Raw genomic sequence first — 26,182 nt, forward strand, 5'->3', positions numbered from 1 at the left:
AGGATGGAGCCCTGTGGTACCCCACTTGAGACATTCATCCAGCTGGATGTGAAGCCATTTACAACCACCCTTTGAGTCCGATCACTAAGCCAGCTATGAATCCACCTAACAGTTGCCTGGTCCATTGCATACTTGGTTATTTTTTCAATAAGGATGGTGTGAGATACTTTGTCAAATGCTTTGCTGAAGTCAAGATATACTATATCTACAGCATTTCCCTGATCCACCCAGTCAGTGATTCTGTCATAGAAGGAAATTAAGTTAGTCTGACAAGACTTGTTAGTTACAAACCCATGCTGACTCTGGTTAATCACTTCATTCTTATCCATGTACTTACATACATGTTGTTTAATAATTTGTTCAAAGATCTTTCCTGGTATAGAAGTCAGACTCACCGGCCTATAGTTCCCTGGGTCCACCTTCTTCCCCTTTTTGAAGATAGGAACAACATTTGCTCTTCTCCAGTCTTCTGGGACTTCTCCTGTTCTCCAAGAATTTTCAAAGATTATGGAGAGTGGTTCTAAAATTTCTTCTACGATCTCCTTCAGTACTCTGGGGTGTAATTCATCTGGACCTGGAGACTTGAACTCATTTATGTTAGCTAAATATTCCCTCACAATCTTTCTGTTTACAGATAACTTGGATTCCTCTATTCCTTTAAAAGGACAGTGAAGATCAGTTGAAGTTACATTTTCTTTCTGAGAGAAAACAGATGCAAAATAGGAATTAAAAAGTTCAGCCTTCTCAACATCCTCTCTTACCATTTCTCCATTTTCATCCTGTAAAAATCCTATAGCATCTTTGACTTTTCTTTTACTTTTGACATACCCCCAAAATCATTTTTTATTGCTTTTGACATCTCTTGCAAGCCTTAATTCATTGTCAGCTTTAGCTAACCTGATACGTGCCCTGCAGGATCTGCAGACTGCATTATAATCTTCTTTAGATATGCCTCCCTCTTTCCATTTAATAAACATTTCTTTCTTTCTTTTTAGCATGTGTTTAAGTTCTGTGTTCATCCATCCTGGTTTCCTTAAATGCTTCCCATTCTTCCTACTTTTCGGGATTGTTAACGATTGTGCTTTGAGAATCTCATTTTTAAAAATTTCCCATCCTTCCTGGACATTTTTGTCCTTAAGGACATCCAGCCATTGGATCCCTCCTATTCTCTTTCTGAGTCTCTTAAAATCTGCCTTTCTAAAATCTAACCTTGAAGTTTGAGTCTTCACATGTCTTCCTCCTCTAGTTATCCAAAATTCTATAATAGCATGATCGCTGCCTCCTAGCGTCCCAGCCACCTTTACCTCCTCAACCATTTCCTCCCTGTTTATAAGGATTAGATCCAAAGTAGCAGATCCCCTTGTTTTCTCCCCTACCTTTAGGAAGATAAAGTTGTCAGCAAGAGAGGATAAGAATTTGCTTGACCTGTTAGTTTTACTTGAGAGAGATTCCCAACAAATGTCTGGATAGTTGAAATCTCCCATGACCACTACGTCATATTTTTTGGAGAACTTGGTCATTTGATACATAAAGAGTTCATCCATATCTTCAGCTTGCCCAGGTGGCCTGTAGTAAATGCCTACAATGGTGTCCTTTCCGTTGTTCTCTCCTTGTATTCTTACCCAAACAGTTTCCACAGAACTCCCAGTCTCTGAAGCTTCAATCTCTGTGCAGATATACGCTTTTCTAACATACAATGCAACACCTCCTCCTCGTTTATCAAGTCTGTTTCTTGCAAATAAGTTGTATCCTTTTAGCCTTTTATTCCAATCATGTGTATCGTCCCACCAAGTTTCAGTGATTCCAATGACATCATATTCCTTTTCCTGCATTAGTAGTTCCAATTCTCCTTGTTTGTTGCCCATGCTTTGTGCATTTGTATAAAAACATTTTAGTTTGTGATTGGTTTCTCTTCCTCCCATATTTTTATTATTTAAATTGTTTTGTCTTTGTTCTTCCTTTCCACTTCCAGTAGCAGAGATCTCAATAGTATTTGTCAGCTGTATGGCTTTTTCTGGCCTTTTGCTTCCCTTCCCACATTGTTCTAGTTTAAAGCTCTTCTGATGAGTGTAGCAAGGCGACTTCCAAATACATGTTTTCCAGTCTTCGTAAGGTGCACCCCATCTCTAGCAAGTAGTCCATCGTATAGGTAATTCATTCCGTGATCCAGAAATCCAAATCCTTGTTGACGGCACCATCGACGTAGCCAGTTGTTCACCTGTAGAATCTTATTCCACCTCATTGTTCCATGGCCATCCACTGGGAGGATGGATGAGAAGACCACCTGCGCTCCCAGTTCTTTCACTTTCTTGCCTAAGTCTTCAAAGTCTCTGCAGATGGTTTCCAGGTCCTTTCTTGCGGTGTCATTTGTCCCCACATGTATTAGCAGGAATGGGTAGTGATCTGTAGGTCTGAAGAGTCTTGATATCCTGTCAGACACATCTTTAATTTTTGCTCCTGGAAGACAGCACATTTCTCTTGAGGTTATGTCTGGTCTGCAGATAGCGGCCTCTGTTCCTCTTAACAGGGAATCCCCCATGACCACCACTCTCCGTTTTTTCTTCACAACATTCTTCTTTCTCCATCCAGGAGGATTCTGAGGGCTTACAAGGTTATTCATTGCTGGCAAAGTCTTATTTTGCTGCATTTCTTCATGGTTCTCCTGCGTGAGAGCCTGGTACTGGTTCCTGAGCAGTATGGGTGCTGACTGCCTCTCGATCCTCCTGCTTCTGTGGGTCACATGCTTCCATTCCTCTGTTTCGTCAGGTGCAGTTCGAATTTCTTCTCTTTCTGAATCATGAAGAGATAATTCTGCTCTGTCTAAGAACTCTTCACCTTCCTTAATGATTTTCAAGGTAGTTAACCTCTCTTCTAGATTTCGCAACTTTTCCTCCAACAGGGACACAAGCTTGCATTTCTGGCATGTGAAGTTTGGCTTTTCCACTGGCAAGTCTGTGAAGATGTAGCAGGATATGCAGATCACCAAATGGCTCCGGGACTCTTCCATGTTCTTATTGTTAATGTTCTGAAAACAGTGAAAAAAGCTTAAAAAAAAAGCTTCAAAATGCGCACGCCAGTAGGCGCGCAGTTTACCGATGTCCTCTTTTCAGCTCCAACAGCCAAAATCCAGTGTTCTTTGAGCTCGCGGAGACTCTTCACTTACCCCAAAATGCAGTGGGAATATGCAAATTATCTCCTCAGGACTCCTCCCCTGGTTTACCGATGTCCTCTTTTCAGCTCCAACAGCCAAAATCCAGTGTTCTTTGAGCTCGCAGAGACTCTTCACTTACCCCAAAATGCAGTGGGAATATGCAAATTATCTCCTCAGCACTCCTCCCCTGGTTTACCGATGTCCTCTTTTCAGCTCCAACAGCCAAAATCCAGTGTTCTTTTAGCTCGCGGAGACTCTTCACTTACCCCAAAATGCAGTGGGAATATGCAAATTATCTCCTCAGGACTCCTCCCCTGGTTTACCGATGTCCTCTTTTCAGCTCCAACAGCCAAAATCCAGTGTTCTTTGAGCTCGCGGAGACTCTTCACTTACCCCAAAATGCAGTGGGAATATGCAAATTATCTCCTCAGGACTCCTCCCCTCATTTACCGATGTCCTCTTTTCAGCTCCAACAGCCAAAATCCAGTGTTCTTTGAGCTCGCGGAGACTCTTCACTTACCCCAAAATGCAGTGGGAATATGCAAATTATCTCCTCAGGACTCCTCCCCTGGTTTACCGATGTCCTCTTTTCAGCTCCAACAGCCAAAATCCAGTGTTCTTTGAGCTCGCGGAGACTCTTCACTTACCCCAAAATGCAGTGGGAATATGCAAATTATCTCCTCAGGACTCCTCCCCTGGTTTACCGATGTCCTCTTTTCAGCTCCAACAGCCAAAATCCAGTGTTCTTTGAGCTCGCGGAGACTCTTCACTTACCCCAAAATGCAGTGGGAATATGCAAATTATCTCCTCAGGACTCCTCCCCTGGTTTACCGATGTCCTCTTTTCAGCTCCAACAGCCAAAATCCAGTGTTCTTTGAGCTCGCGGAGACTCTTCACTTACCCCAAAATGCAGTGGGAATATGCAAATTATCTCCTCAGGACTCCTCCCCTGTATAGAACATCCGCTCCTTTGTAATGGAAACATGTCATTACTGTGTCTTTAAGTCTTTAACTTCTTAGTGGGGTTTTTCCCAAATTTTGATCAGCCCTTGCAGTCACAGCATGGGCATTACCACTATAGGAGACCTGCTCCTTTTTAATGGGAACATTTTGTTTACTGAGACCCTCCTCTATGTCTCATCAAAGGGGTATTGGCTTGCGTCCAAATTTTAGGCAGCCCTTGCAGTCACAACATACGCAATAACAGTATAGGAGACCCACTTGTTAATAATGGAACAACAAAGCATAGCCGGCTGATGGCTCTCTAACAATAGCGAGGGTCGACTGCTGGCCCTATAAAAATAGGCTTTGTGACTTTCAGAGTCCTTCCATCATAATTGAAACAGGATGTGTCTGATGATGTGTCACACACCACATCGCCAGATAAGGTTGTAAAATGTTAAAATGACATTTCCCGGTGAATGCATTAGTTTTAAAAAATAACGTAAAAAAAACAAAACAATAGGATCTTTCTTTAGTATAAAAAACAGAGTCACCAATGTAACCTCAATGTAATCACATTGTTCAGCTTCTGCACCTCCTCCTCCATCTCCGAAATGACCACATCAGTCACAAGCTGAAAGCACTGCAGCACTGCCTTGGCCAAGCGGCAACAGGCTGTGCTGAAGATAACATGCTTAATGCTTAGATGACAAACCGCCCAGCGCTGCACAGTAGTTGAAAGCTGTAACAGAGCAGCCTGATCTGTGGCTCTCACCGCTGAACATACAGCCAGGCATGGTCGTGTGTGACAATGGGCGGAACCTGGTGACAGAGAAATGACCGCCGGAGTAGATACAGTTTCCCTCTATGCCAGTCATTTCACCGAGCTAAAGAATATGGTTGTGGTGAAATACAACTCCCACTGAGAAGCTGTTTCAGATTGAAAAACATTGGGCCCACCAGAGGATTTGATTCTGAGGGCTCACCTTTCTCTCCCGCTCAAGAGCCCCATAGCAGCTGCAAAGTTAGCCCTATCATGAACTCTCCTGATGTAGAAGCCAGGGCACACCAGAGGATTCTCTGGTGGGACCGTCCAACCCTGCCGAGAAGCAGTCCTGGCTAAGAAAAGTGTGTGGGAAGGTTCCCGGACACTCTATGGCTGCTTTTTTACTGAGGTGGAAACCCACGCAAACACGGGGAGAACATACAAAATTCTTGCAGATGTTGTCCTTGCTGGGATTTAAACCCAGGATCCCAGCGCTGCAAGGCTTCAGTGCTAACCACTGAGCCAATGTGCTGCCGTTCACCCTCTGATATCTAACAGGCTGGAGAAACTTGCACCTACTGCCACTCTATCTTCAGCTCCTTTGTGAGAAACTAATGTATTTGGGCAGCCACTCAGTCTACCAAATAAAATTCATGAGAAGGAAATTGGGGATGGCTTCACTACTGGTACTGGGGGCAGTGCGTCGTACCAGAGTTTACTGGAAATATTCCAGGCTGGTAGGAGGCAAGCAGATTCCCACAGAAAATTACCAGCAGTAATGTTCACGGACCCGCGCTTGTAGAAGGCGGAGACAACACAGAGAGAAATAGTCACGGCTGGGGACCGAGTATGGACACGAGGCATGAGGCATGAGGTTGTGAAAAGCTTCCGCCTCCACGAGCCTAAAAGGCCACATTTCAAGTGCAAGCAGCTGCCCAGAAATCTGGCGGTTTAGTATTGCGGCCTGTGTTGGGTGGGTGGCTGCATACTTGCACTTGCATACCAAGTAACAGAAAACTAAGCAGATGGTGGCCTCTATCATCATCATGGCCTCACCTCGGCACAATGAACTCTCCTGAAGGAGAAGTCAGGGCCCATCGGAGGAGTCTCCGGTTTTCTGGTGGGCCCGTCCAACCCTGCTGGGAAGCAGCCCTGGCTAAAAAAAAGTGTGGGGGAAGGTTCTCGGACACTCTATGGCTGCTTTTTTAATGTGGATCGGACGTTCTTATGCATATTATTTTTCAAACCGCATTGCAGATCAGGCCATTGCCCAACTCTGTAGTCATGAAATTAAATGCGCAAAGGAAGATGTTTGTGTATCAAAGCACCACCGACAATTGCGAGTTGATGTTGGACGGGCTGCCATTGCTTCTGCAACAAGCTGCATTAGAGGACTGACACCCAAAATAGATACGGTTTCCCTCTATACCAGTCCTTTCACCGAGCTAAAGAATATGGCTGTGGTGATATACAACTCTCAACAAAAAAGCTGTGGACTGGCTCCATACCGTCCCTGGCCACATTCACTTGACCACGTGTTTGTGGGTAGGCGGTCCTTCCCAGTAAGTGCATTGGGAAGGGCACGGGTAATGTTGTGGGACCCGTGCTTGTGGAAGATGGAGACTATACCGGGAGAAACAGTGGCGGCTGGTGACCGAGTATGGACATCCGGCCGCCGCCGGCATGAGGTTGTGAAAAGTTTCCGCCTCCACGAGCTTAAAAGGCCACATTTCAAGTGAAAGCAGCTTTAGAGGACTTCCTGGGAGAAATGACAGCTGGAGTAGATATGGTTTCCCAAGTCCTTTCACCAAGCTAAACAATATGGCTGTGGTGAAATACAACTCAGCAAAAAAAGCTGTGGACTGGCTCCGTACCGTCCCTGGCCACATTCACCTGTCCACGTGTTTGTGGGTAGGCGGTCCTTCCCAGTAAGTGCACTGCGGAGGGCACGGATCATGTTGTGGTACCCGTGCTTGTGGAAGGCGGAGACGATGCCGGGAGAAATAGTGGCGGCTGAGGACCGAGTATGGACACCCGGCTGCCGCCGGCATGAGGTTATGAAAAGCTTCCGCCTCCACCAGCCTAAAAGGCCACATTTCAAGTGAAAGCAGCTTTAGAGGACTTCCTGGGAGAAATGACAGCTGGAGTAGATATGGTTTCCCAAGTCCTTTCACCAAGCTAAACAATATGGCTGTGGTGAAATACAACTCAGCAAAAAAAGCTGTGGACTGGCTCCGTACCATCCCTGGCCACATTCACCTGTCCACATGTTTGTGGTTAGGCGGTCCTTCCCAGTAAGTGCACTGAGGAGGGCACAGGTAATGTTGTGGGACCCGTGCTTGTGGAAGTCGGAGACCATACCGGGAGAAACAGTGGCGGCTGGGGACCGAGTATGGACACCCGGCCGCCGCCAGCATGAGGTTGTGAAAAGCTTCCGCCTCCACGAGCCTAAAAAGCCACATTTCAAGTGAAAGCAGCTTTAGAGGACTTCTTGGGAGAAATGTAAGTTGGAGTAGATATGGTTTCCCAAGTCCTTTCACCAAGCTATACAATATGGCTGTGGTGAAATACATCTCAGCAAAAAAAGCTGTGGACTGGCTCCGTACCGTCCCTGGCCACATTCACTTGACCACGTGTTTGTGGGTAGGCGGTACTTCCCAGTAAGTGCACTGGGGAGGGCACGGGTAATGTTGTGGGACCCGTGCTTGTGGAAGGCGGAGATGATACCGGGAGAAATAGTGGCGGCTGGGGACCGAGTATGGACACCCGGCCGCCACCGGCATGAGATTATGAAAAGCTTCCGCCTCCACGAGCCTAAAAGGCCACATTTCAAGTGAAAGAAGCTTAAGAAGACTTCCTGGGTGAAATGACAGCTGGAGTAGATATGGTTTCCCAAGTCCTTTCACCAAGCTAAACAATATGGCTGTGGTGAAATACAACTCAGCAAAAAAGCTGTGGACTGGCTCCGTAACGTCCTTGGCCACATTCACTTGACCACGTGTTTGTGGGTAGGCGGTCCTTCCCAGTGAGTTCACTAGGGAGGGCAAGGGTAATGTTGTGGGACCCATGCTTGTGGAAGGCAGAGATGACACCGGGACAAATAGTGGCGGCTGGGGACCGAGTATGGATACCCGGTCGAAGCCGCCATAAGATTTTGGACAGCTTCCGCCTCCACGAGCCTAAAAGGCCACATTTCAATTGCAAGCAGCTGTCAAAAATTTGACAGTATAGTATTGCAGCCTGTGGGTGGGTGGCTGGCTGCATACTTGCGCTTGCATTCCAAGGAATGGGGTAGGGACAACTGAACGCTGCACTGGGACAAGGACGTAGACGGTGATTCTTGCAATTCTGCAATGACAGGTGCATGACGGGAGGCATCCTCGCATGCGCCAAGGATCACTTATAATGGGCACACTTTTAGGCAGTGACCTGGGAGTCAAGAGATGCTTCCAGAGGTCTTCCCCATGCTGTTCCCATGTCTTTTAAGCACTGTATGCATTATCTGATGATGTGTCACACGCCACATGGCCAGATAAGGTTGTAAAATGTTAAAATGACATTTCCCAGTGAATGCATTTGTCTTGGTTGAAAGCAATGTAAAAGTGCAAAAACGCATCAAAAACGCTACATGTGAACATAGCCCAAGGTGTGGAGGAGTATTTTTGGTTTTGGCTATTTATTTTGCCATATATACAAGTCATTACACTGGAAATGATGTTACTTAACATACAGTACAGACCAAAAGTTTGGACACACCTTCTCATTTAAAGATTTTTCTGTATTTTCATGACTATGAAAATTGTACATTCACACTGAAGGCATCAAAACTATGAATTAACACATGTGGAATTATAGACTTAACAAAAAAGTGGGAAACAACTGAAAATATGTCTTATATTCTAGGTTCTTCAAAGTAGCCACCTTTTGCTTTGATGACTGCTCTGCACACTCTTGGCATTCTCTTGATGAGCTTCAAGAGGTAGTCACCGGAAATGGTTTTCACTTCACAGGTGTGCCCTGTCAGGTTTAATAAGTGGGATTTCTTGCCTTATAAATGGGGTTGGGACCATCAGTTGTGTTGTGCAGAAGTCTGGTGGATACATAGCTGATAGTCCTACTGAATAGACTGTTAGAATTTGTATTATGGCAAGAAAAAAGCAGCTAAGTAAAGAAAAACGAGGGGCCATCATTACTTTAAGAAATGAAGGTCAGTCAGTCCAAAAAATTGGGAAAACTTTGAAAGTGTCTCCAAGTGCAGTTGCAAAAACCATCAAGCACTACAAAGAAACTGGCTCACATGAGGACCGCCCCAGGAAAGGAAGACCAAGAGTCACCTCTGCTTCTAAGGATAAGTTTATCCGAGTCACCAGCCTCAGAAATCGCAGGTTAACAGCAGCTCAGATTAGAGACCAGGTCAATGCCACACAGAGTTCTAGCAGCAGACACATCTCTTCAACAACTCTTAAGAGGAGACTTTGTGCAGCAGGCCTTCATGGTAAAATAGCTGCTAGGAAACCACTGCTAGGGACAGGCAACAAGCAGAAGAGACTTGTTTGGGCTAAAGAACACAAGGAATGGACATTAGACCAGTGGAAATCTGTGCTTTGGTCTGATGAGTCGAAATTTGAGATCTTTGTTTCCAACCACTGTGTCTTTGTGCGACTCAGAAAAGGTGAACGGATGGACTCTACATGCCTGGTTCCCACCGTGAAGCATGGAGGAGGAGGTGTGATTAGGTGGGGTTTGCTTTGCTGGTGACACTGTTGGGGATTTATTCAAAATTGAAGGCATACTGAACCAGCATGGCTACCACAGCATCTTGCAGCGGCATGCTATTCCATCCGGTTTGCGTTTAGTTGGACCATCATTTACTTTTCAACAGGATAATGACCCCAAACACACCTCCAGGCTGTGTAAGGGCTATTTGACCAAGAACGAGAGTGATGGGGTGCTACGCCAGATGACCTGGCCTCCACAGTCACCAGACCTGAACCCAATCGAGATGGTTTGGGGTGAGCTGGACCGCAGAGTGAAGGCAAAAGGGCCAGCAAGCATCTCTGGGAACTCCTTCAAGATTGTTGGAAGACTATTTCCGGTGACTACCTCTTGAAGCTCACCAAGAGAATGCCAAGAGTGTGCAAAACAGTCATCAAAGCAAAAGGTGGCTACTTTGAAGAACCTAGAATATAAGACATATTTTCAGTTGTTTCCCACTTTTTTGTTAAGTATATAATTCCACATGTGTTAATTCATAGTTTTGATGCCTTCAGCGTGAATGTACAATTTTCATAGTCATGAAAATACAGAAAAATCTTTAAATGAGAAGGTGTGTCCAAACTTTTGGTCTGTACTGTGTTTCCCAGGAAAATCCATTTTGGATTCCTTTTTGTATGTTTTATTGTGAGTCCGTAAAAGTGGCTTAACGTTGTTGACACCAGTGACCTGGGACTCAGAAATGCTTCCAGGGGTCTTCCCCATGCTGTTTCCATGTCATTTGAGCACTGTTCCCATTGATTTGGGCAATTTTTAGGCCCTCTGCAGACCGCCGGGGGGAGCTGCCTGAAAAATGCTTGAGTTTCCCATAGACTTACATTGGGTTCGTTGCTCGGGTCGAGCACCCGAGTATTCCACTTTGCTCGACCCGAGCATCGAGCACCTGAGCATTTTAGTGCTCGCCCATCACTAGTTCTTATCCCTAAGATGTCTGTCCAAACACACTGCCAGTGACATGGCCTCTTCCAGAGACAACGGGGGGGGAATATAAACCAACATATCTCATATCGGGCTAGAAAGATCCTGGCATGGAGCTGGGTCATTCCAGAAGGTTTCCACTGCCCAGCATCTGAACTGAGAGCAGTAGTCTTCCACTTTACGATTTCCCTGAACCAACCTGCGGATCATTAATTCAGCAACAGCAACTTTATCGGGGTCGTAATCAATGACCCTCAGAGCAGAGAAAAAAGCGTCAACTGAGGAAAAAACTGGAGAATTCTCAGCCAGAAAATACCCAAGCCTGAAGATCTTCACGGAGCAACGACAGAACAATACCCATGCATTGACTCTCTCCTCCGGATGAGGCAGAACAGAGATGAAAATACAACTTCCATAAAGAAAGATGGAAAACTTACTTTGGTCCCCGTCAAAACAATCTGGTAAATTTACCTTAGGCTCAGAAGACTGTTTTGAGTGGAGTAGAACCTGAGTAGCGGCAGAAAATGCACGCTGTTGTTGCCGCTTGATGTCTGCCACCTCCAAAGAAAAGGATCGCAATTAAGCAGTCAGGGCATTTACAGTGTTCATAATATCTTCTCAGCCCATGAAAAATAGAGTGGGCTGGTGATAAAGTTATGAATGTACTCACTTGGGAAAATAGGAAACACTAAAACTGCAACTGACCTTGCCAATTTCTGTACAGACTAGAGATCCTGACCCCGCAGTTCGGATAGCCCTAACCACATATTAGACAATGACAACTCAGACCTATGCTGTCTGAAAGGTTACCGAGTTCTTCACATTCCTCTTAAAGAACCGGAGGGCAGAGCAGAGAGCAAATTACACACAGAATGAAAAGTGTGCTGAAATAGAAAGAGATCCCAGAGTAAGTAAAACAGACCACGAAATATAAAATAAAGGAATAAGTATGTACTGTTAGAGAATATTCTGCCTGCTTCCTAAAAAGAAACCCAAGATAGTTGCAGGGTAAAGAATATAAACAGCAGAGAGATAAACCCTAGCTGGTCTTTCACTGATTGCAGCACTATGGCTGGACATCCAAATGAAACTATCACAATCAGGAAATACCAGCAGGGGGGAAGTATATAAAGCCGTACCAGAAAGGTGATAGGGCAGACAAATAAGTAAATGAAAACACTTGTTACCCTAAAAATGCTGAAGTAAAAATAAAAGAAACTAAACATCATGTCTCGACTCCAGTGCTGGGCCCTGCTCCCTTCTCCTATGACTGCTGCCCTTTGATGTAGTGCACACTGGGTTTAACAAGTCGCCCAGGGAACTCCAGTGACATCATCACCCAAAGTCTTTTAAGGCTTACTGTGACACCTAAGTGTGTTTGACTACTAAGTAAGCTTCGTGTTTAGTTACTTTGTAGGTAGGGGTTTGTCTCATCAGTTCTATCATCTCATAGCTGTCTCAGCAAACTGCAGTTTGCTGTTACAATTTGCATTTACTTCCAGGCTCATACCTGTAACTAACCCATCGTCTACTGTAAGCATAACAAACTCTTCTCTGGACTTGTTCACACTAAGAATGCTGCTGCAAATTCTGAACTGACCTTACATTTTCCTGTATTTATATCTTCTGGTGTTTCCTGATCTGCTTGTCTTCCTGCTGCCCTGATCCTCACTGTTTCATGTGCTAGTCGGCAAGTACTGCCTGCTCTGCCGTCCTCTTGGGGACATGTTGATCACCCTGAACCGTGGCTTAGAGAATCCACCTCACCAGGTGAATCCTTAACACTTACAGAATGTATTTTTTATGATTCATTTCCTTCTCTAGTATAACTAGAGATAAAATCTGTAAATCCTTGTCTATGCAGGAATTTAGGAGCTCTATATTAGGCTGAAATCAGATTTACTGTATGTGTATCAGAATGAATATATGGGTAGCAATGCCCAAGCCGACCTTTATTAAGGATAGGTCATCTATATCAGATCGGTGAGGGCCCAATACAGGGTACCCCCACTGTTCAGCTGTTACCAGATACGGTGGTGGCCATACATATACAGTAGTGATCAAAATAATAGCAGTGTGTTCAAAAACATGAGTTAAGCACAAAATCTTTATACTAGTTTTTATTTCCATGCATTGGGAACATTGCACACTGTTTTCTAATTCAAAACATGAAGAGAAATGTATATAATTTTAAACTACTTTACAGAAAATAACAAAAAATGAACAATGGGCTGTTCTAAAAAATATCAGTATCTGCATTTGTCTTTACAAACTCAAATATGTACTCTTTTTTGAGGATTTAGCATTCCTGTGAATCACTAAACTAATATTTAGTTGTATACCCACAGTTTATTAGCTGCATAGAGTCAACCAACTTCTGGCACCTGTCAATTGTTATTCCAGCACAGGATGCTTAGACTATATCCCACAATTTCTTGGCATTTGTTGGCTTTGCCTCAAAAACTGCATTTTTGATGTCACCCCACAAGTGTTCTATCGGATTAAGGTCCGGGGATTGGGCTGGCCACTCTATAACCTCAATTTTGCTGGACTGCAACCAAGATTTTGCTCATTTACTGGTGTGTTTGGGATCGTTGTCTTGTTGAAACACCCATTTCATGGGCATAGCCTCTTCAGCATAAGGCAACATGACCGGTTCAAGTATTTTAATATATGCAAACTGGTCCATGATCCCTGGTATGCGATAAATAGGTCCAGCACCATAGTAAGAGAAACATGCTTCACTGTCTTCAGAGTGTACTGTGGCTTGAATGCAGAGTTTGGGGGTTGTCTGACGAACTGTCTGTGACCCTTGGACCCAAAAAGAACAATTTTACTTTCATCAGTCCACAAAATGTTTCTCCATTTCTCTTTAGGCCAGTTGATGTGTTCTTTTGCAAATTGTATCTGCTTTAGTACAAGTCTTTTTTTTAACAGTGGGACTTTTCAGGCACTTCTTGCTAAGAGATTAGCTTCACACAGGCGTCTTCTAACTGTCACAGTACTGACAGGTAACTTGAGACTATCTTTGATCATGCTGGAACTGATCATTGACTGAGCCTTTGTCATTCCGGCTATTGTTCGATCCATTGGAATGGTAGTCTTCCATTTTCTTCCACGTCTCTCTGATTTTGCTTTCCATTTTAAAGCATTGGAGATAATTTTAGCTGAACAGCCTATCATTGTCTGCACTTCTTTACAAGTTTTACCCTCTCTAATCAACTTTTTAATCAAAGTATGCTGTTCTTCTGAACAATGTCTCAAACGACCCATATTTCTCAGGCTTTCAAGGAGAAATGCATGTACAACATGTGCAGGCTACAGAATGATTGATCTCACTAATTGAACTCCACACTGCTATTATTTTGAACACACCCCCTTACAATTAATTAGTCAAATACACAGACTCAAAAATATGCAGATCATGAATGCTGAGTCTGTTGGTTTTCTTAGAATCTTCTGCACCAACTGGTAAATTGTTTGACATGTGGTAATATAATTAATTCCAAAAACAGTGATTAATCTGGTTAGTCATATTGGACTGTTATAATTTTGAACACTACTGTACAGTGTATGGATCCAGAACAGTACAGCTATAGACTGTTTAGTGGCTGCTGTTGCTGTGCATTGCGGTTTTGCTCCAATACCTTGCAATAGGCTTGGATCTGCAGTATTCAGCAGTGGCCACTCACCAGAGTATGGAGCCATGATGTTTGGTTACAGTATCCTTGTATTCGCTTGTAGTGGAGGGATAGGTCAGTATCTCAGTCCAGTGGATAAAAATGCTACAATTCCTGGCAATATGACATGGGGATGCACCAATGTTTGCCAGCAGAAATAAACAAATTACTATTTATCTTATTATACTGTTAAGAGGCTTGGACTAAAACTGTCAGATCAACTTCAGTTCTTACATTTTTGGCTTTAGTTATTGATCTAATGCAATTGTAGCTGGAAGTGCCAATGATTCTGCAGACACAGTCTGGCAATTGCCAAGTGCACATTGATTAAAATCATTAGTTTAAAGAGCTAGTATAGGAGGTGATATACACACGTGGTCAAAATTGTTGGTACCCCTCGTTTAATGAAAGAAAAACCCACAATGGTCACAGAAATAACTTGAATCTGACAAAAATAATAATAGATTAAAAATCTATGAAAATGAACAAATGAAAGTCAGACATTGCTTTTCAACCCTGCTTCCACAGAATTAAAAAAAAAAATAAACTCATGAAATAGACCTGGACAGAAAGGATGGTACACCTGAAAATAATGTGACAAAAGGGACATGTTAAATTAAGTTGTGTCCACTAATTAGCATCACAGGTGTCTACAATCTTGTAATCAGTCAGTGGGCCTGTATATAGGGCTGCAGATACTCACTGTGCTGCTTGGTGACATGGTGTGTACCACACTCAACATGGACCAGAGGAAGCAAAGGAAAGAGTTGTCTCAGGAGATTAGAAAGAAAATTATTGACAAGCATGTTAAAGGTAAAGGTTATAAGACCATCTCCAAGCAGCTTGATCTTCCTGTGACTACAGTTGCACATAAATTTTAACATAAATTCAGAAATTTAAAATCCATGGGACTGTATCCAACCTCCCTGGACATGGCCGCAGGAGGAAAATTGATGACAAATCAAAGAGACGGATAATACGAATGGTAACAAAAGAGCCCAGGATAACTTCTAAAGAGATTAAAGGTGAACTTCAAGCTCAGATCGCGCCATCCGTCGTTGTTTGATCCAAAGTGGACTTCATTGTAGATGACCAAGGAGAACACCATTGTTGGAAAAAAATCATAAAAAAGCCAGACTAGAATTTGCCAAAGTACATGTTGACAAGCCACAAAGCTTCTGGGAGAATGTCCTATGGACAGATGACACAAAAATGGAAGTTTTTGGCAAGGCACATTAGCTCTATGTTCACAGACAGAAAAATGAAGCATATCAAGAAAAGAACACTGTCCCTACAGTGAAACATGGAGAAGGCTCTGTTATGTTCTGGGGCTATTTTGCTGCATCTTGCACAGGGTGTCTTAAATTTGTGCAGGATACAATGAAATCTCAAGACTATCAAGGGATTCTAGAGAGAAATATGCTGCCCACTGTCAGAAAGCTTGGTCTCAGTCGCAGGTTATGGGTCTTGCAATAGGATAATGACCCAAAACACACAGCTAAAAACACCCACGAATGGCTAAGAGGAAAACATTGGACTATTCTGAAGTGGCTTTCTATGAGCGCTGACCTAAATCTTATTGAGCATCTTTGAAAAGAGCTGAAACTGTTATGTTCTGCAACTTAGAACTAAGGAATAGGAGGGAAAGGCTGTCCCTGCACTGAGACTCAGCATAACCCTATGCTGGTGTGGGTGCCCTATTCCTTGTGAATAGCCCCACCGAAACTCCTGCACTGAACTCAAACGAAGACCTGTAGGAAGGGGAAAGGGGTCCCTAAAAGATCTAAGGACTGGGAGCAAAAACAGGAGACCTCCTAACAGAAAAGTTAGTTGCAGAAACGAAGATTAAAGGAAAAAAAACTGGTGGAACAAGAAGTCCCAGGATATCAATTGTCCAAAGCACAAAGAACTTAACCAGGCAACTTAGCCAGAGCACGAGCGAAACAATACTGATGTCCAGCGGGGAATGGGAGACAGGTGCTGAGTCATAAAGAGTGAAGAGATCACGTGACCAAGACACCCAGCACCAGAGGAACAGACTAGAAGCCAGCAAACCACAACAAGATGGCCAATAGTAAAACAACATAGATTCTAACAGAAACATGCCGTCTGGAAAAGGCAACCTTCCAATACGAGACAACTGGAGCAGTTTACTCATGAGGAGTGGGCCAAAATACCTGTCGATAGGTGCAGAAGTCTCATTGACAGTTACAGGAATCGTTTGATTGCATTGATTGCCTCAAAAGGTTGTTCAACAAAATATTAAGTTAAGAGTACCATCATTGCTATCCAGGCCTATTTCATGAGTTTCATTTTTAAACAAGTTCTGTGGAAGCAATGTCTGACTTTCATTTGTTCATTTTCATAGATTTTTAATTTATTATTACTTTTGTCAGATTCAAGTTATTTCTTTGACCATTGTGGGTTTTTCTTTCATTAAACGAGGGGTACCAACAACTTTGACCACGCGTGTAGCTTGAGCAGGTGTAGGAGGTAATATAGCTGGAGCTGGTGCCTCAGAGTTTATATCTGGAGCCAGGATATTAGAAAAAGTTTCTATGATGAGTTCTGTTGCCTGTTATAACGAGGGCCAGCATTATGCAAAGCTCATTCAGCTGCCTGAACAAGAAAGATACACCTGTAGCAAATCATCTCAATCATACACATCTGGGCAATATCAATAAGATGAAATTTATAGGCATTGACAAGATCACCCCACATATTAGGGGTGGCAATTGGGATAGACAGATTCTAAAAAAGGAAGCACAGTGGATTTTTAAGCTGAAAACAATGCATCCAACAGGTTTGAATGAGCAGTTATCCATTGCCCCATTTTTTTAATGTAGGGTAAATCTAGGGACACTTAGTCTAGGGCAAGCCGCCGTTGAGTGCAGGCGCCACTGGCGTAGGTTTGTAGGGTGCTAACCCTCGCGTTAGGTAGGGACAATAAGGATGAGGTTTATAGTTTATAGTCCCCTCCCTGTGCCATCTTATAGGTTAATCATCCAGGTCTGTGTATTCCAAAATGATTTTTTGCCTTTCTCAGCCCTCTGTGCCTCTGGCTGTACACTATCTTTCAAAAGCACTACTGTGTTATTCTTTGATGAGGGATCTATTCATTTGTTACCACCTGAAACCATTTGCATCCATTTTTTGCCCGAGTGATTCTGTTTGCTATAAGCTATTTCATGGGTATGACTTATAGGCATTATATATAATACGCCTTAGTCAATTAAACTGATCCACTGTGGCCTTGCTTTGTTGTAACACAGTGGCCATTTGTCTTGATCAGCACACCTATGTCCATTTGTGGCAGGGTGTAGAGGGAATGATTCATTTTACTCTGTCTCTATGGTGACCGCCTTAGACAAATCCGGACGATGTGAGCGCGAGCACAAGCACCGAAAGAGGTGTCATGGCTTGCGTTCCACCGGACCGGATATGTAGTTCACGCACCGGAAGTATGGTTTACAGGCCGGTCTTTTCGTCACACGCGGAGGGCAGAGCCAAGACGGCGCGGCGCTCTTAAATCACACATATGGTAAGCCTGCAAAGCAGCGATCCCTGGCAGCAATATGCGGTCTGCTGATAGACAGACCATCTCTTTCCAAAAAAATGTTCCCTGATGAGTCTAAATGCTGATGAAACGCGTCGGGAATAATTGCTGAGGACAACCATCCCATCTCTATCCATGTATGCCGCAAGTATAGAGTTCCCCATGATGGTCTCTGGCAATGATATTGAAGATAAGAGGGGTGAGATCGTTCCAATCTTTTGATAATAAATCTGCCATTTATATATCCGAAGCCTATATTTGATATGCATTTTTTCTCTGCTAATCTGTTCTGCAGTGTATACCTACCAATGATGTTGTACTAGGATATGTGCATAAATGAGCATGTTCCAAGGGCTCGGCATTATTTGCAGAGATCTGTTGTGGCTGCATCTGCATCTAAATATCGAATAATATAGTTGGAAACTATCTCTACAAACTAATATTCAATGTATGAATGCAGAGTTTTTCATGGATTGTATTCCATCAGAGTATAGTAATTTGGGGACACCTATTTTGTGGAATGAGGATGTGTATCCTGTAGGTGATCTAATTTGGTCAGATCCGTTTAAGACTGGCTGCAACACTATACCTGTAATACACAAGCAATACTGGCAATTATTGAAAAGGAATGACCATCTTGGTATATATTGGTCAATGACGTTATTACGGTTTCTTGCTTGTCACTGTCTCTGACAGTAGATTTGATCTGTTGTAGGAGGCACAGGTTATCTCATCACTTGTGATGGTGTTTGGTTCATTTGTGGCACTATTTTTGCACTTTATATTGTGGTTTTTAATGAATAATTAATAAAGGTTAAAATTTTAATCTGATATTGTACCTTAGCATTAACTACTTGATTTTCTGAGGTATCTATACCCTAGCTTTAGCTATGAGTGCCTAACAGTCACCTGGTTTTGCTAGAGCTTCTGATGGTGGACTAAGGCTTGAGCTCCAGGTGGCCGCCAGGTACCACTCCAAGAGCTGATCCCAAGGGTCAGGATCGCAGACACGGACTCGGTCAGTCAGTGCGGTTCCTGGAACACTTGACAGGACGGACATTGGTGCAGGTTCAGACAGTACGGATCCTGGAACACTTGACAGGATGGACACTGGCACTTGTTCTGATTCTGACATGCGACTACAGGTTCAGGTACCACCAGAGCAGCTTCAGGCTCAGGTACCGACAGAGCAGCTTCAGGTTCAGGTACCGCTGGAGTGGCTTCAAGCTCAGGTACTGCTGGAATGGTTTCAAGCTCGGGAACCACCGGAGCAGCTTCAGGTTTAGGTAACATCTATAACAGGAACAGGTTCGAGTTCAGATTAGGCGGGTACAGCAACAGGTTCAGGTTCAAACTAGGCCGGTTTAGCAACAGGTTGAGGTTCTAACAGAATAGGTTCAAGAACAGGTTCAAGAATAGGTTCAGGGGCCTGACAACTAACTAGCAGGGACAAACTAAAACTAACACTAAAGAGGGCATTGTCCAGGCACCTCCCTACAGAGGAGCATGCCTTAAATACTATATGCCTCCCAGTTATTGGCTGGAGGCAGATTCAGAGTGTGAGCACTACTCCTTTAAGAGTAAGCACACTGGACTAAGCGCACAGCCGGGAGACCCACACACCATGAGCGGGACCAAGAGCAGCAGATCGCGGCAGGACAGAGAAATGCCACCGAGTGGCTGTGGTGATGAGTATGTCGGCATCCTTGCCAGGAGGATGGTGAGGCAACATGCAGGGACACTGGCATTAAAATTACAGCTTCTCTCCAGGTGTTTCTCATTTTCCTGTTTTGGTCTGTCCAATAACATTCTGGGTGTGGTTTTATATGTTCATCCTTTACTGCACTTCCTTGCTGGCTATACCTCTTGGTGTATGTGTGTTCAGGAGTTCCAGCCCTTCAACTAAGGGTTCTCTTTAGTTTTCCCTATCTACCCAATATGAAAGTGTTTTAGTTTCTCACCCGTATTTGTATCTTATTTCACACTTATCTCTTCCCTTGTTTGCAGTGTATTGTGGCATCCCCTCTAGTTCCTCAGGGAGTACGAGAAACCCTCTCGACACCCTTTTAGGGAGCCAGGTCCGAAGTGGTGTTTGTATTTGTGCGGCTAAAGCCTTTCTAGTCTGTATGGGGAGCAGTTGGGTGCAGGTGCAGCATCTCCCTGTCGTTGAACTCCCCTTTTTCCGTTACCCGTGTGTGAGTGTGTACACGTTCATACCAGATATATTATAAAGTTTTTTATATTTACTGGTACTATTGAAACAACAGGGACTATTTTATTCTAAAGGGGTGCAGTTTTAAAAACTTGATGTAAAATTCACGAATCAGTTTCTAAAAAAGATCCATGCATAGCCATAATATCTCAGATTCTTCTCAAGGAGCATAATGTGTCTATAAGTCAAAATCCGTTTTCTATACTGTATTGATCCCCCAGCTTTCGATGACCCCCCACTAAACACTTGCATTGAATGAACAAGCTCCTGATGCGAGTTTCTAATAAGCGGTGCCCGTCTTTAAATATTGAATAAACATAAGATGGGAGAAGCCGCATCATTCCTTCATTACATGGCTTAAATAATTTAGGATTAGTCATGCAGTTCATCTTCAGGAAACTTTCATTTGTATACATTATCTGCCGGAGAAACGTAAGGGAGAGCGGTAATTTGTCATTTATAAGTATTTCACATTCATTACAGGAACACTTCCATTTAGCGTCTTTTATTTCTCTAAATGAGTAAGAGCAATTCAAGAGGAGAAGTGAGATGTAAGCAACTAATGCATTTTCCAGTATGCAAAGTATTATACAGAGGAATACAATATGACAAGGTTCTCAACATCTTAATGATTTCATCAGTGGAAAAAAACCTTCAACTATTTTAAAGGACCAGAAAAGCACAATTACTATTACATAAAAAAGAGACTATGGTGATCCTGAATTAAAAAATACACAATCATATGCTGTGAGATGAGAATAACAGTATTTACAATCACAATATCAAGAACATGAATACAGAAAGAAATAGTTGAAGCGAGTCAGATCCAGCTATGGCAATGAAAGCAACCATTACAATACAAACAGTACAAATGAAGTTTCACAAACTACTCTAGGCTAATACTCTACCTGGCTTTCCGCTAATCGGGACACGCTGCTACAGCGTCCTAACTAAAGAAAACTGCACTAAACCCTAACAGTTCACCACCTGTGAGTCACTCACAATTGTGCAGGTCAGCAACAGAAAGACATCTGCTGTATCTTGGATCTCTTTCCCTCTGCATGTAGGCAACACTTGTTTCACTTTCAAAGTGGAGAAATGGCTGCCACTCTGTGTTGTCTGTACCTCAGGTCACCAATCCTTAGGGAATCTGTTCTACCGAAGTGATGAATTTCTCTACTTCTGGACACAGGTCTGTCAACAAATCTTGCAATAATCTGTAGTTTTATCTTTCCAGGGAATAATCAGTTCCTCTTTTAGTCTCTCCTTATCAGGGAACCGGCAGAAGTCTCCCTGTTATCTCAGACACACATGAGGTCTCTCTGCTTCCTGGTTTATCTCTCTCTCAGCACACACCAAAAGAAACAGGAGGGGGAGGCGACTAGTCCAAAAACAAACCTCAGAGGGGAACATGATCTCTTAAAGCCGCAGTGTCATTCAATGTCCAGTAAGGGCTGGCTGACACGCTACATGCCCCCTACATGCCTCCCCACTTAAAGGCGTTCATCCTCGGCCTCGCTGTAAAGTCATGCAAAGAATAAAGGCTCTATGCAGCAGTATAAATAATAGGACCGCTTTCATCACAATACATACGAGTGGACCAAATAAATTGACCTTTTCAAATTGTACCTGTCTGGTGGAACCCCTGCATTAGGCCTTCTGGATCTCCAGAGATCCTGACTATCCTCCATGGGCATAGCGGCCGTAAGACTGTCCTCTTAAGCTGAAGGTTTGGCTGGAGCCTTGGATTCCTCTCCTCCGCGAGCTGGCAATGTTTCTGTGTCGGAAATGTCAACTTCCACAGACTGGGGACCTTCCGCGGACTCAGGAACCGTCCACCAATCTTCACCAAAATCACTGTCCGGGAAAACCGGTCTCGATGAAGGAACAGGAGGAGTAACTCTTAGGACAGAAGTAGGATCTTCAGAGCGGCATGGCCGTAACATATTCCTGTGTAGAGTTCTCAGACCATACTCCTCATTTTCAGCTTGCACTTGGTACACTGGACCGTTGGGATACACTCTCTTGATCACTTTGTATGGCTGCACCTCCCAATGTCCACTCAGCTTCCCCTTTGGGAGTTTTTCCTGTACCAGCACTTGGTCTCTAGGATGTAGCGGAACTTCCTGAATTGGTGGTTGGCTGTTATGCGTCTTCTCTTGTAACTGCTGGCCTGCTAGCCGGCGGATGGTCTGAAGTCATTGCCAATGCTCTTCACCCAGGAGGTGGTAGATCGTTCGAACAGATCCTCTGACTGTTCCAGATTCAGATCAATGATTACTCGGCCAGCTCCACCAAATAGTAGCGTGTATGGGGTATAACCCGTGGTGGTGTGGACCCAATTCTTATAGGTTCAGACTAGTTCAGGTGCGTAATCAGGCCTATGCGTCTTCTTTATCTTCTTCTAATGTCCTCAACATTTGAAGCAGAGTCCGGTTAAAGCACTCACAGGCCCCATTCCCTTGGGGGTGATATGGAGTGGTCCGGGACCTTTCGATGCCGTACAGTTGGTACAGTTCCTCCATCACTTTACCCCGAAAATATGCTCCAATCTTGACAGACAGCTTGCGCAGCAGACTCAGCCGCCTGGTTCCGAGTCGGGATGGCCACTGAAAACTTGGAGAAGTGGTCGGTCATAACCAGGCAGTACTGTGGGCCCCTAATCGATTGTCACGCGAGGAGGTAATCTATGATCAACAGTTCAAGTGGTTCTTTGGTCCCTATGGTCTGTACGGGTGCCCTCTGTTTTGTGCTTTTGGTGAGGTCACATATTTGGCACTGTCAGCAAGCTTCTTCGACCGTCTTCTCCAGCCAGGGGCAATATACATAACGCTGCAGACACTTGTAGGTCTTCCCCGGTCCAAAGTGAGCTCCAAACTCATGAGCTTCTTTATCAATTCCTCGTGCCACTCTTCCAGGGACTTCTACTTGCCACCTTGCCTCTAAGTCAGCAGGCTGACCTAATCTAATGCTGTTCCAGAGCCGCTAGCTTGGCAGTGTCCAGATGGGCCAATAGGTTGTTATCGGTTCACACTAGGACGTTGGCTCCAGTTAGGTATTCTGCAAATATCTCTGTCATGGCCCACGCTATGTCGAGGAGTTACAGCCACAAGGAGCTGTAGTTGTGGGGGTTCCGCTCTGTATCCCTCAAGAACCTACTGGCATAAGTGATGACTCTTTCATGCCCGTCTTGAAGCTGTGAAATGACTGCTCCTAGTCCATGTCTAAGAGGAAGGGCTGGTCGAAATCTGCAAAGTCCAAGATGGTGGCTGATGTTAGGGCATCTTTCAATGTCTGGAAGACCTCCTCCTGTTTCTGCTCCCAGGGTATGCCCTAATTCCTGGGTCCCCCAACAGTTCCCCTCAGCTGTTTGTTCAGAAGGCCCGCTATTTTTGCATAGTCTTTGATGGACCGCCGTTGGTACCCAGTCAATCCGAGGAAGGCCTTTAACTCCCGCAGGGTTCTAGGTGCTAGCCATTGTTGTATCGCAGCTACTTAGGCTTGGGAAGGCAAGACTCCATCCTGAGACACCGTGTGGCCCAGGTACTCGATCTTTTTCTTGAAAAGATGACACTTCTTCAGCTTTATCTCCAGGCCATGGGCCCGTAATCATCCTAGCACCTGCCAGAGTCTGTCCAGATGTTCCTGGAAGGTAGCAGAGTACACGATGATATCATCCAGGTATACCAGAGTAGCTTCAAAGTTTAGGTCACCCAAGCACTTCTCCATCAACCGCTGGAACGTCCCCGGCGCGTTGGATAGTTCGAATGGCATTCTATTAAATTCAAACAGTCCCATGGGGAGTATGAACACTGTCTTTGCCTTGTCCTTTTCTGCCACTGGTACTTACCAGTACCCGCTAGCTAAATCCAGAGTAGAGAAGTATTTTGCTTTTCCCAGAGCCGTCAAGGACTCTTTGATACGGGGCAGGGGGTATGAGTCTCGCACAGTGCAACCATTCAACTGCCTGTAGTCCACGCAGAAATGAAGGGTTCCGTCCTTTTTCTTGACAAGCACCACTGCTGCCCATGGGCCCTAACTACTCTGCACTACTCCCGAATCCAATATCTGTTTCAGCAGAGACTTTACCTCTTGGTACAACTTGGGGGGTATCTGTCGATATCTTTCTCGAATCGGAGGAGTGTTCCCCGTCGGTATCTCATGGGTGATGGCATCCGTGCAGCCAAATTCGTGATGGGCAAATGCGGCCTGGTTCTCCCACAGCATTGCTTCCACGGCTTGTATCTGGTCCGAATTGAGAGCTTTCACATCCACCCCAATCTGGGTGAAGAGGGTTCGCCCATTCCATTCTGGAGTCGGTGCCCCCTTCTCTTCAGCCATGATGACCAGGGTCCAGACTGCATCATCTACTGGGGCCAGGGTCATTTCTTTTGGACTCAGTACTTCACTTCGATGTAGGTACACCTGAGCCAGTTCCGCTCTCGGGGAGAAGTGGACTTCTCTCTGCCCCACATTCACGACTCGGATGGGTACTCTCCCTTCTTGGACCACTGCCAGTTTCCAGGCCACCTGTTAGAACCTTGCTGTTAGGTTTTTTTTCCTTTGCTGGTCACATGACCTTGTTGGCCTATTTAATCCTGCTCCGCCCTTCTGGCTTTGCTGGACTTCATTGTATATCTACTTTCTAGCTAGCCTGTGCTCTGTATCTAACTCTGTTAGTTTGCTTGGTCTACGGACCTCTATGTTCTATCTATTTTGTTTGTTCGTCTGTCTGCTACTATTTCTGTTAGGAGGTGTCCCATATTCCTCCCAGTCCTTAGTACTTGTAGGGATTCCCTCCCCACATCTATAGGTCTTCGTACAGACTAGATTAGGACTTTAGCAGGTCTGATCGCAGGATCAGGTTCCCTGTTACATCGTAGGGATTCAGCTGAGTCTTATAGTAGGGACAGATCTCCTCTCTTTCCTTAGCTTTGGTAGCAGAACATAACAGTAAGTCCAGCCTGCAAATTCTCTAAGGAAAGATTTTTTTTTTTTTTTTTTTTTTTGTTCCATCATGGTGTCGGTTCAGGATTTGGCTAAACACCTGCAGGGACTCTCTCTGGAAGTGGCCGAGCTCCGTCAGCACGTGAGTAACTGTCCTGGAGCATATTTCTTGGAGCCTAAGGTATGTTTGCCGGATTTATTTTTTGGTGAACATCGAGAATTTTTTTCATTTAAAAATGCTTGCTTATTGTATTTTCGTTTGAGACCCAAGTCCTCTGGGGATGAATCCCAGCGCGTAGGGTTCATAATGTCACTTTTGCGCAAAGAGCCTCAGGAGTGGGCCTTTTCTTTGCAACCTAGTGATACATGCTTCAGATCAGTGGATAGTTTTTTTTCTGCTTTAGGACTATTATATGATGATCCTGACCGTGTGGCATCAGCTGAGACTGAGTTGAGACGTTTAAAACAAGGATCAGGTAATGTCGAAAAATATTGTACTCATTTTCGTCGTTGGTCCACTCAAACAGGGTGGAACGATTCTGCTCTGAAAAGTCTATTTCTTGCTGGGCTCAGTGAAAGGGTTAAAGACCTGCTAATTGCTTATCCTACACCTGAGGATTTGCAACAGGCTATGCAATTAGCTATACGGGTGGATAGAAGACTGCGTGCTAGGGTTAATGAGAGCAAATCCTCTGCTATGTCAGTTTCTGGTTATGATAATGTGTGTACTAACAGTGGTGAACCGATGGAGATTGGATCGGTGGCACCTCGCTCTCAAGAAAAAGACCGTCGTTTTTCGCAAGGCTTGTGTTTCTATTGCGGAAAATCTGGTCATTTGATTAAAGGCTGTGAGCTTCGTATGAAGAAAGAAAAAAAAATGGTCAGTCACGCCCGTATTGCCTGTTTAAATTCCAAGGGTATATTTTTAGCTGCTTCCACGATTGCTCAGGAAAAATTAATGGAATTTCGGGTGTTTGTTGATTGCGGGTCTACACTGAATGTAATTGATGGGGGATTCGTGGAAAAACTCAATTTAAAACCTGAACCTTTGTCATCCCCCATTGCTGTGGTTTCTGTGGATGGTTCCCCTTTGAAGAATATTACTCTCAAGGTCAGTGAATTTCCTCTCACTATTAATGGTGTTCACCATGAGAAATTGGATTTGGTAGTGTTGAATAACTTGCCTTCTCCAGTAATATTGGGTTTGCCCTGGTTAAAATTTCACAATCCTGTACTG

The sequence above is a fragment of the Phyllobates terribilis genome, unplaced genomic scaffold, assembly GCF_046119375.1.
Source record: "Phyllobates terribilis strain yellow unplaced genomic scaffold, ASM4611937v1 Scaffold_2__4_contigs__length_985480577, whole genome shotgun sequence".
Lineage (NCBI taxonomy): Eukaryota > Metazoa > Chordata > Amphibia > Anura > Dendrobatidae > Phyllobates > Phyllobates terribilis.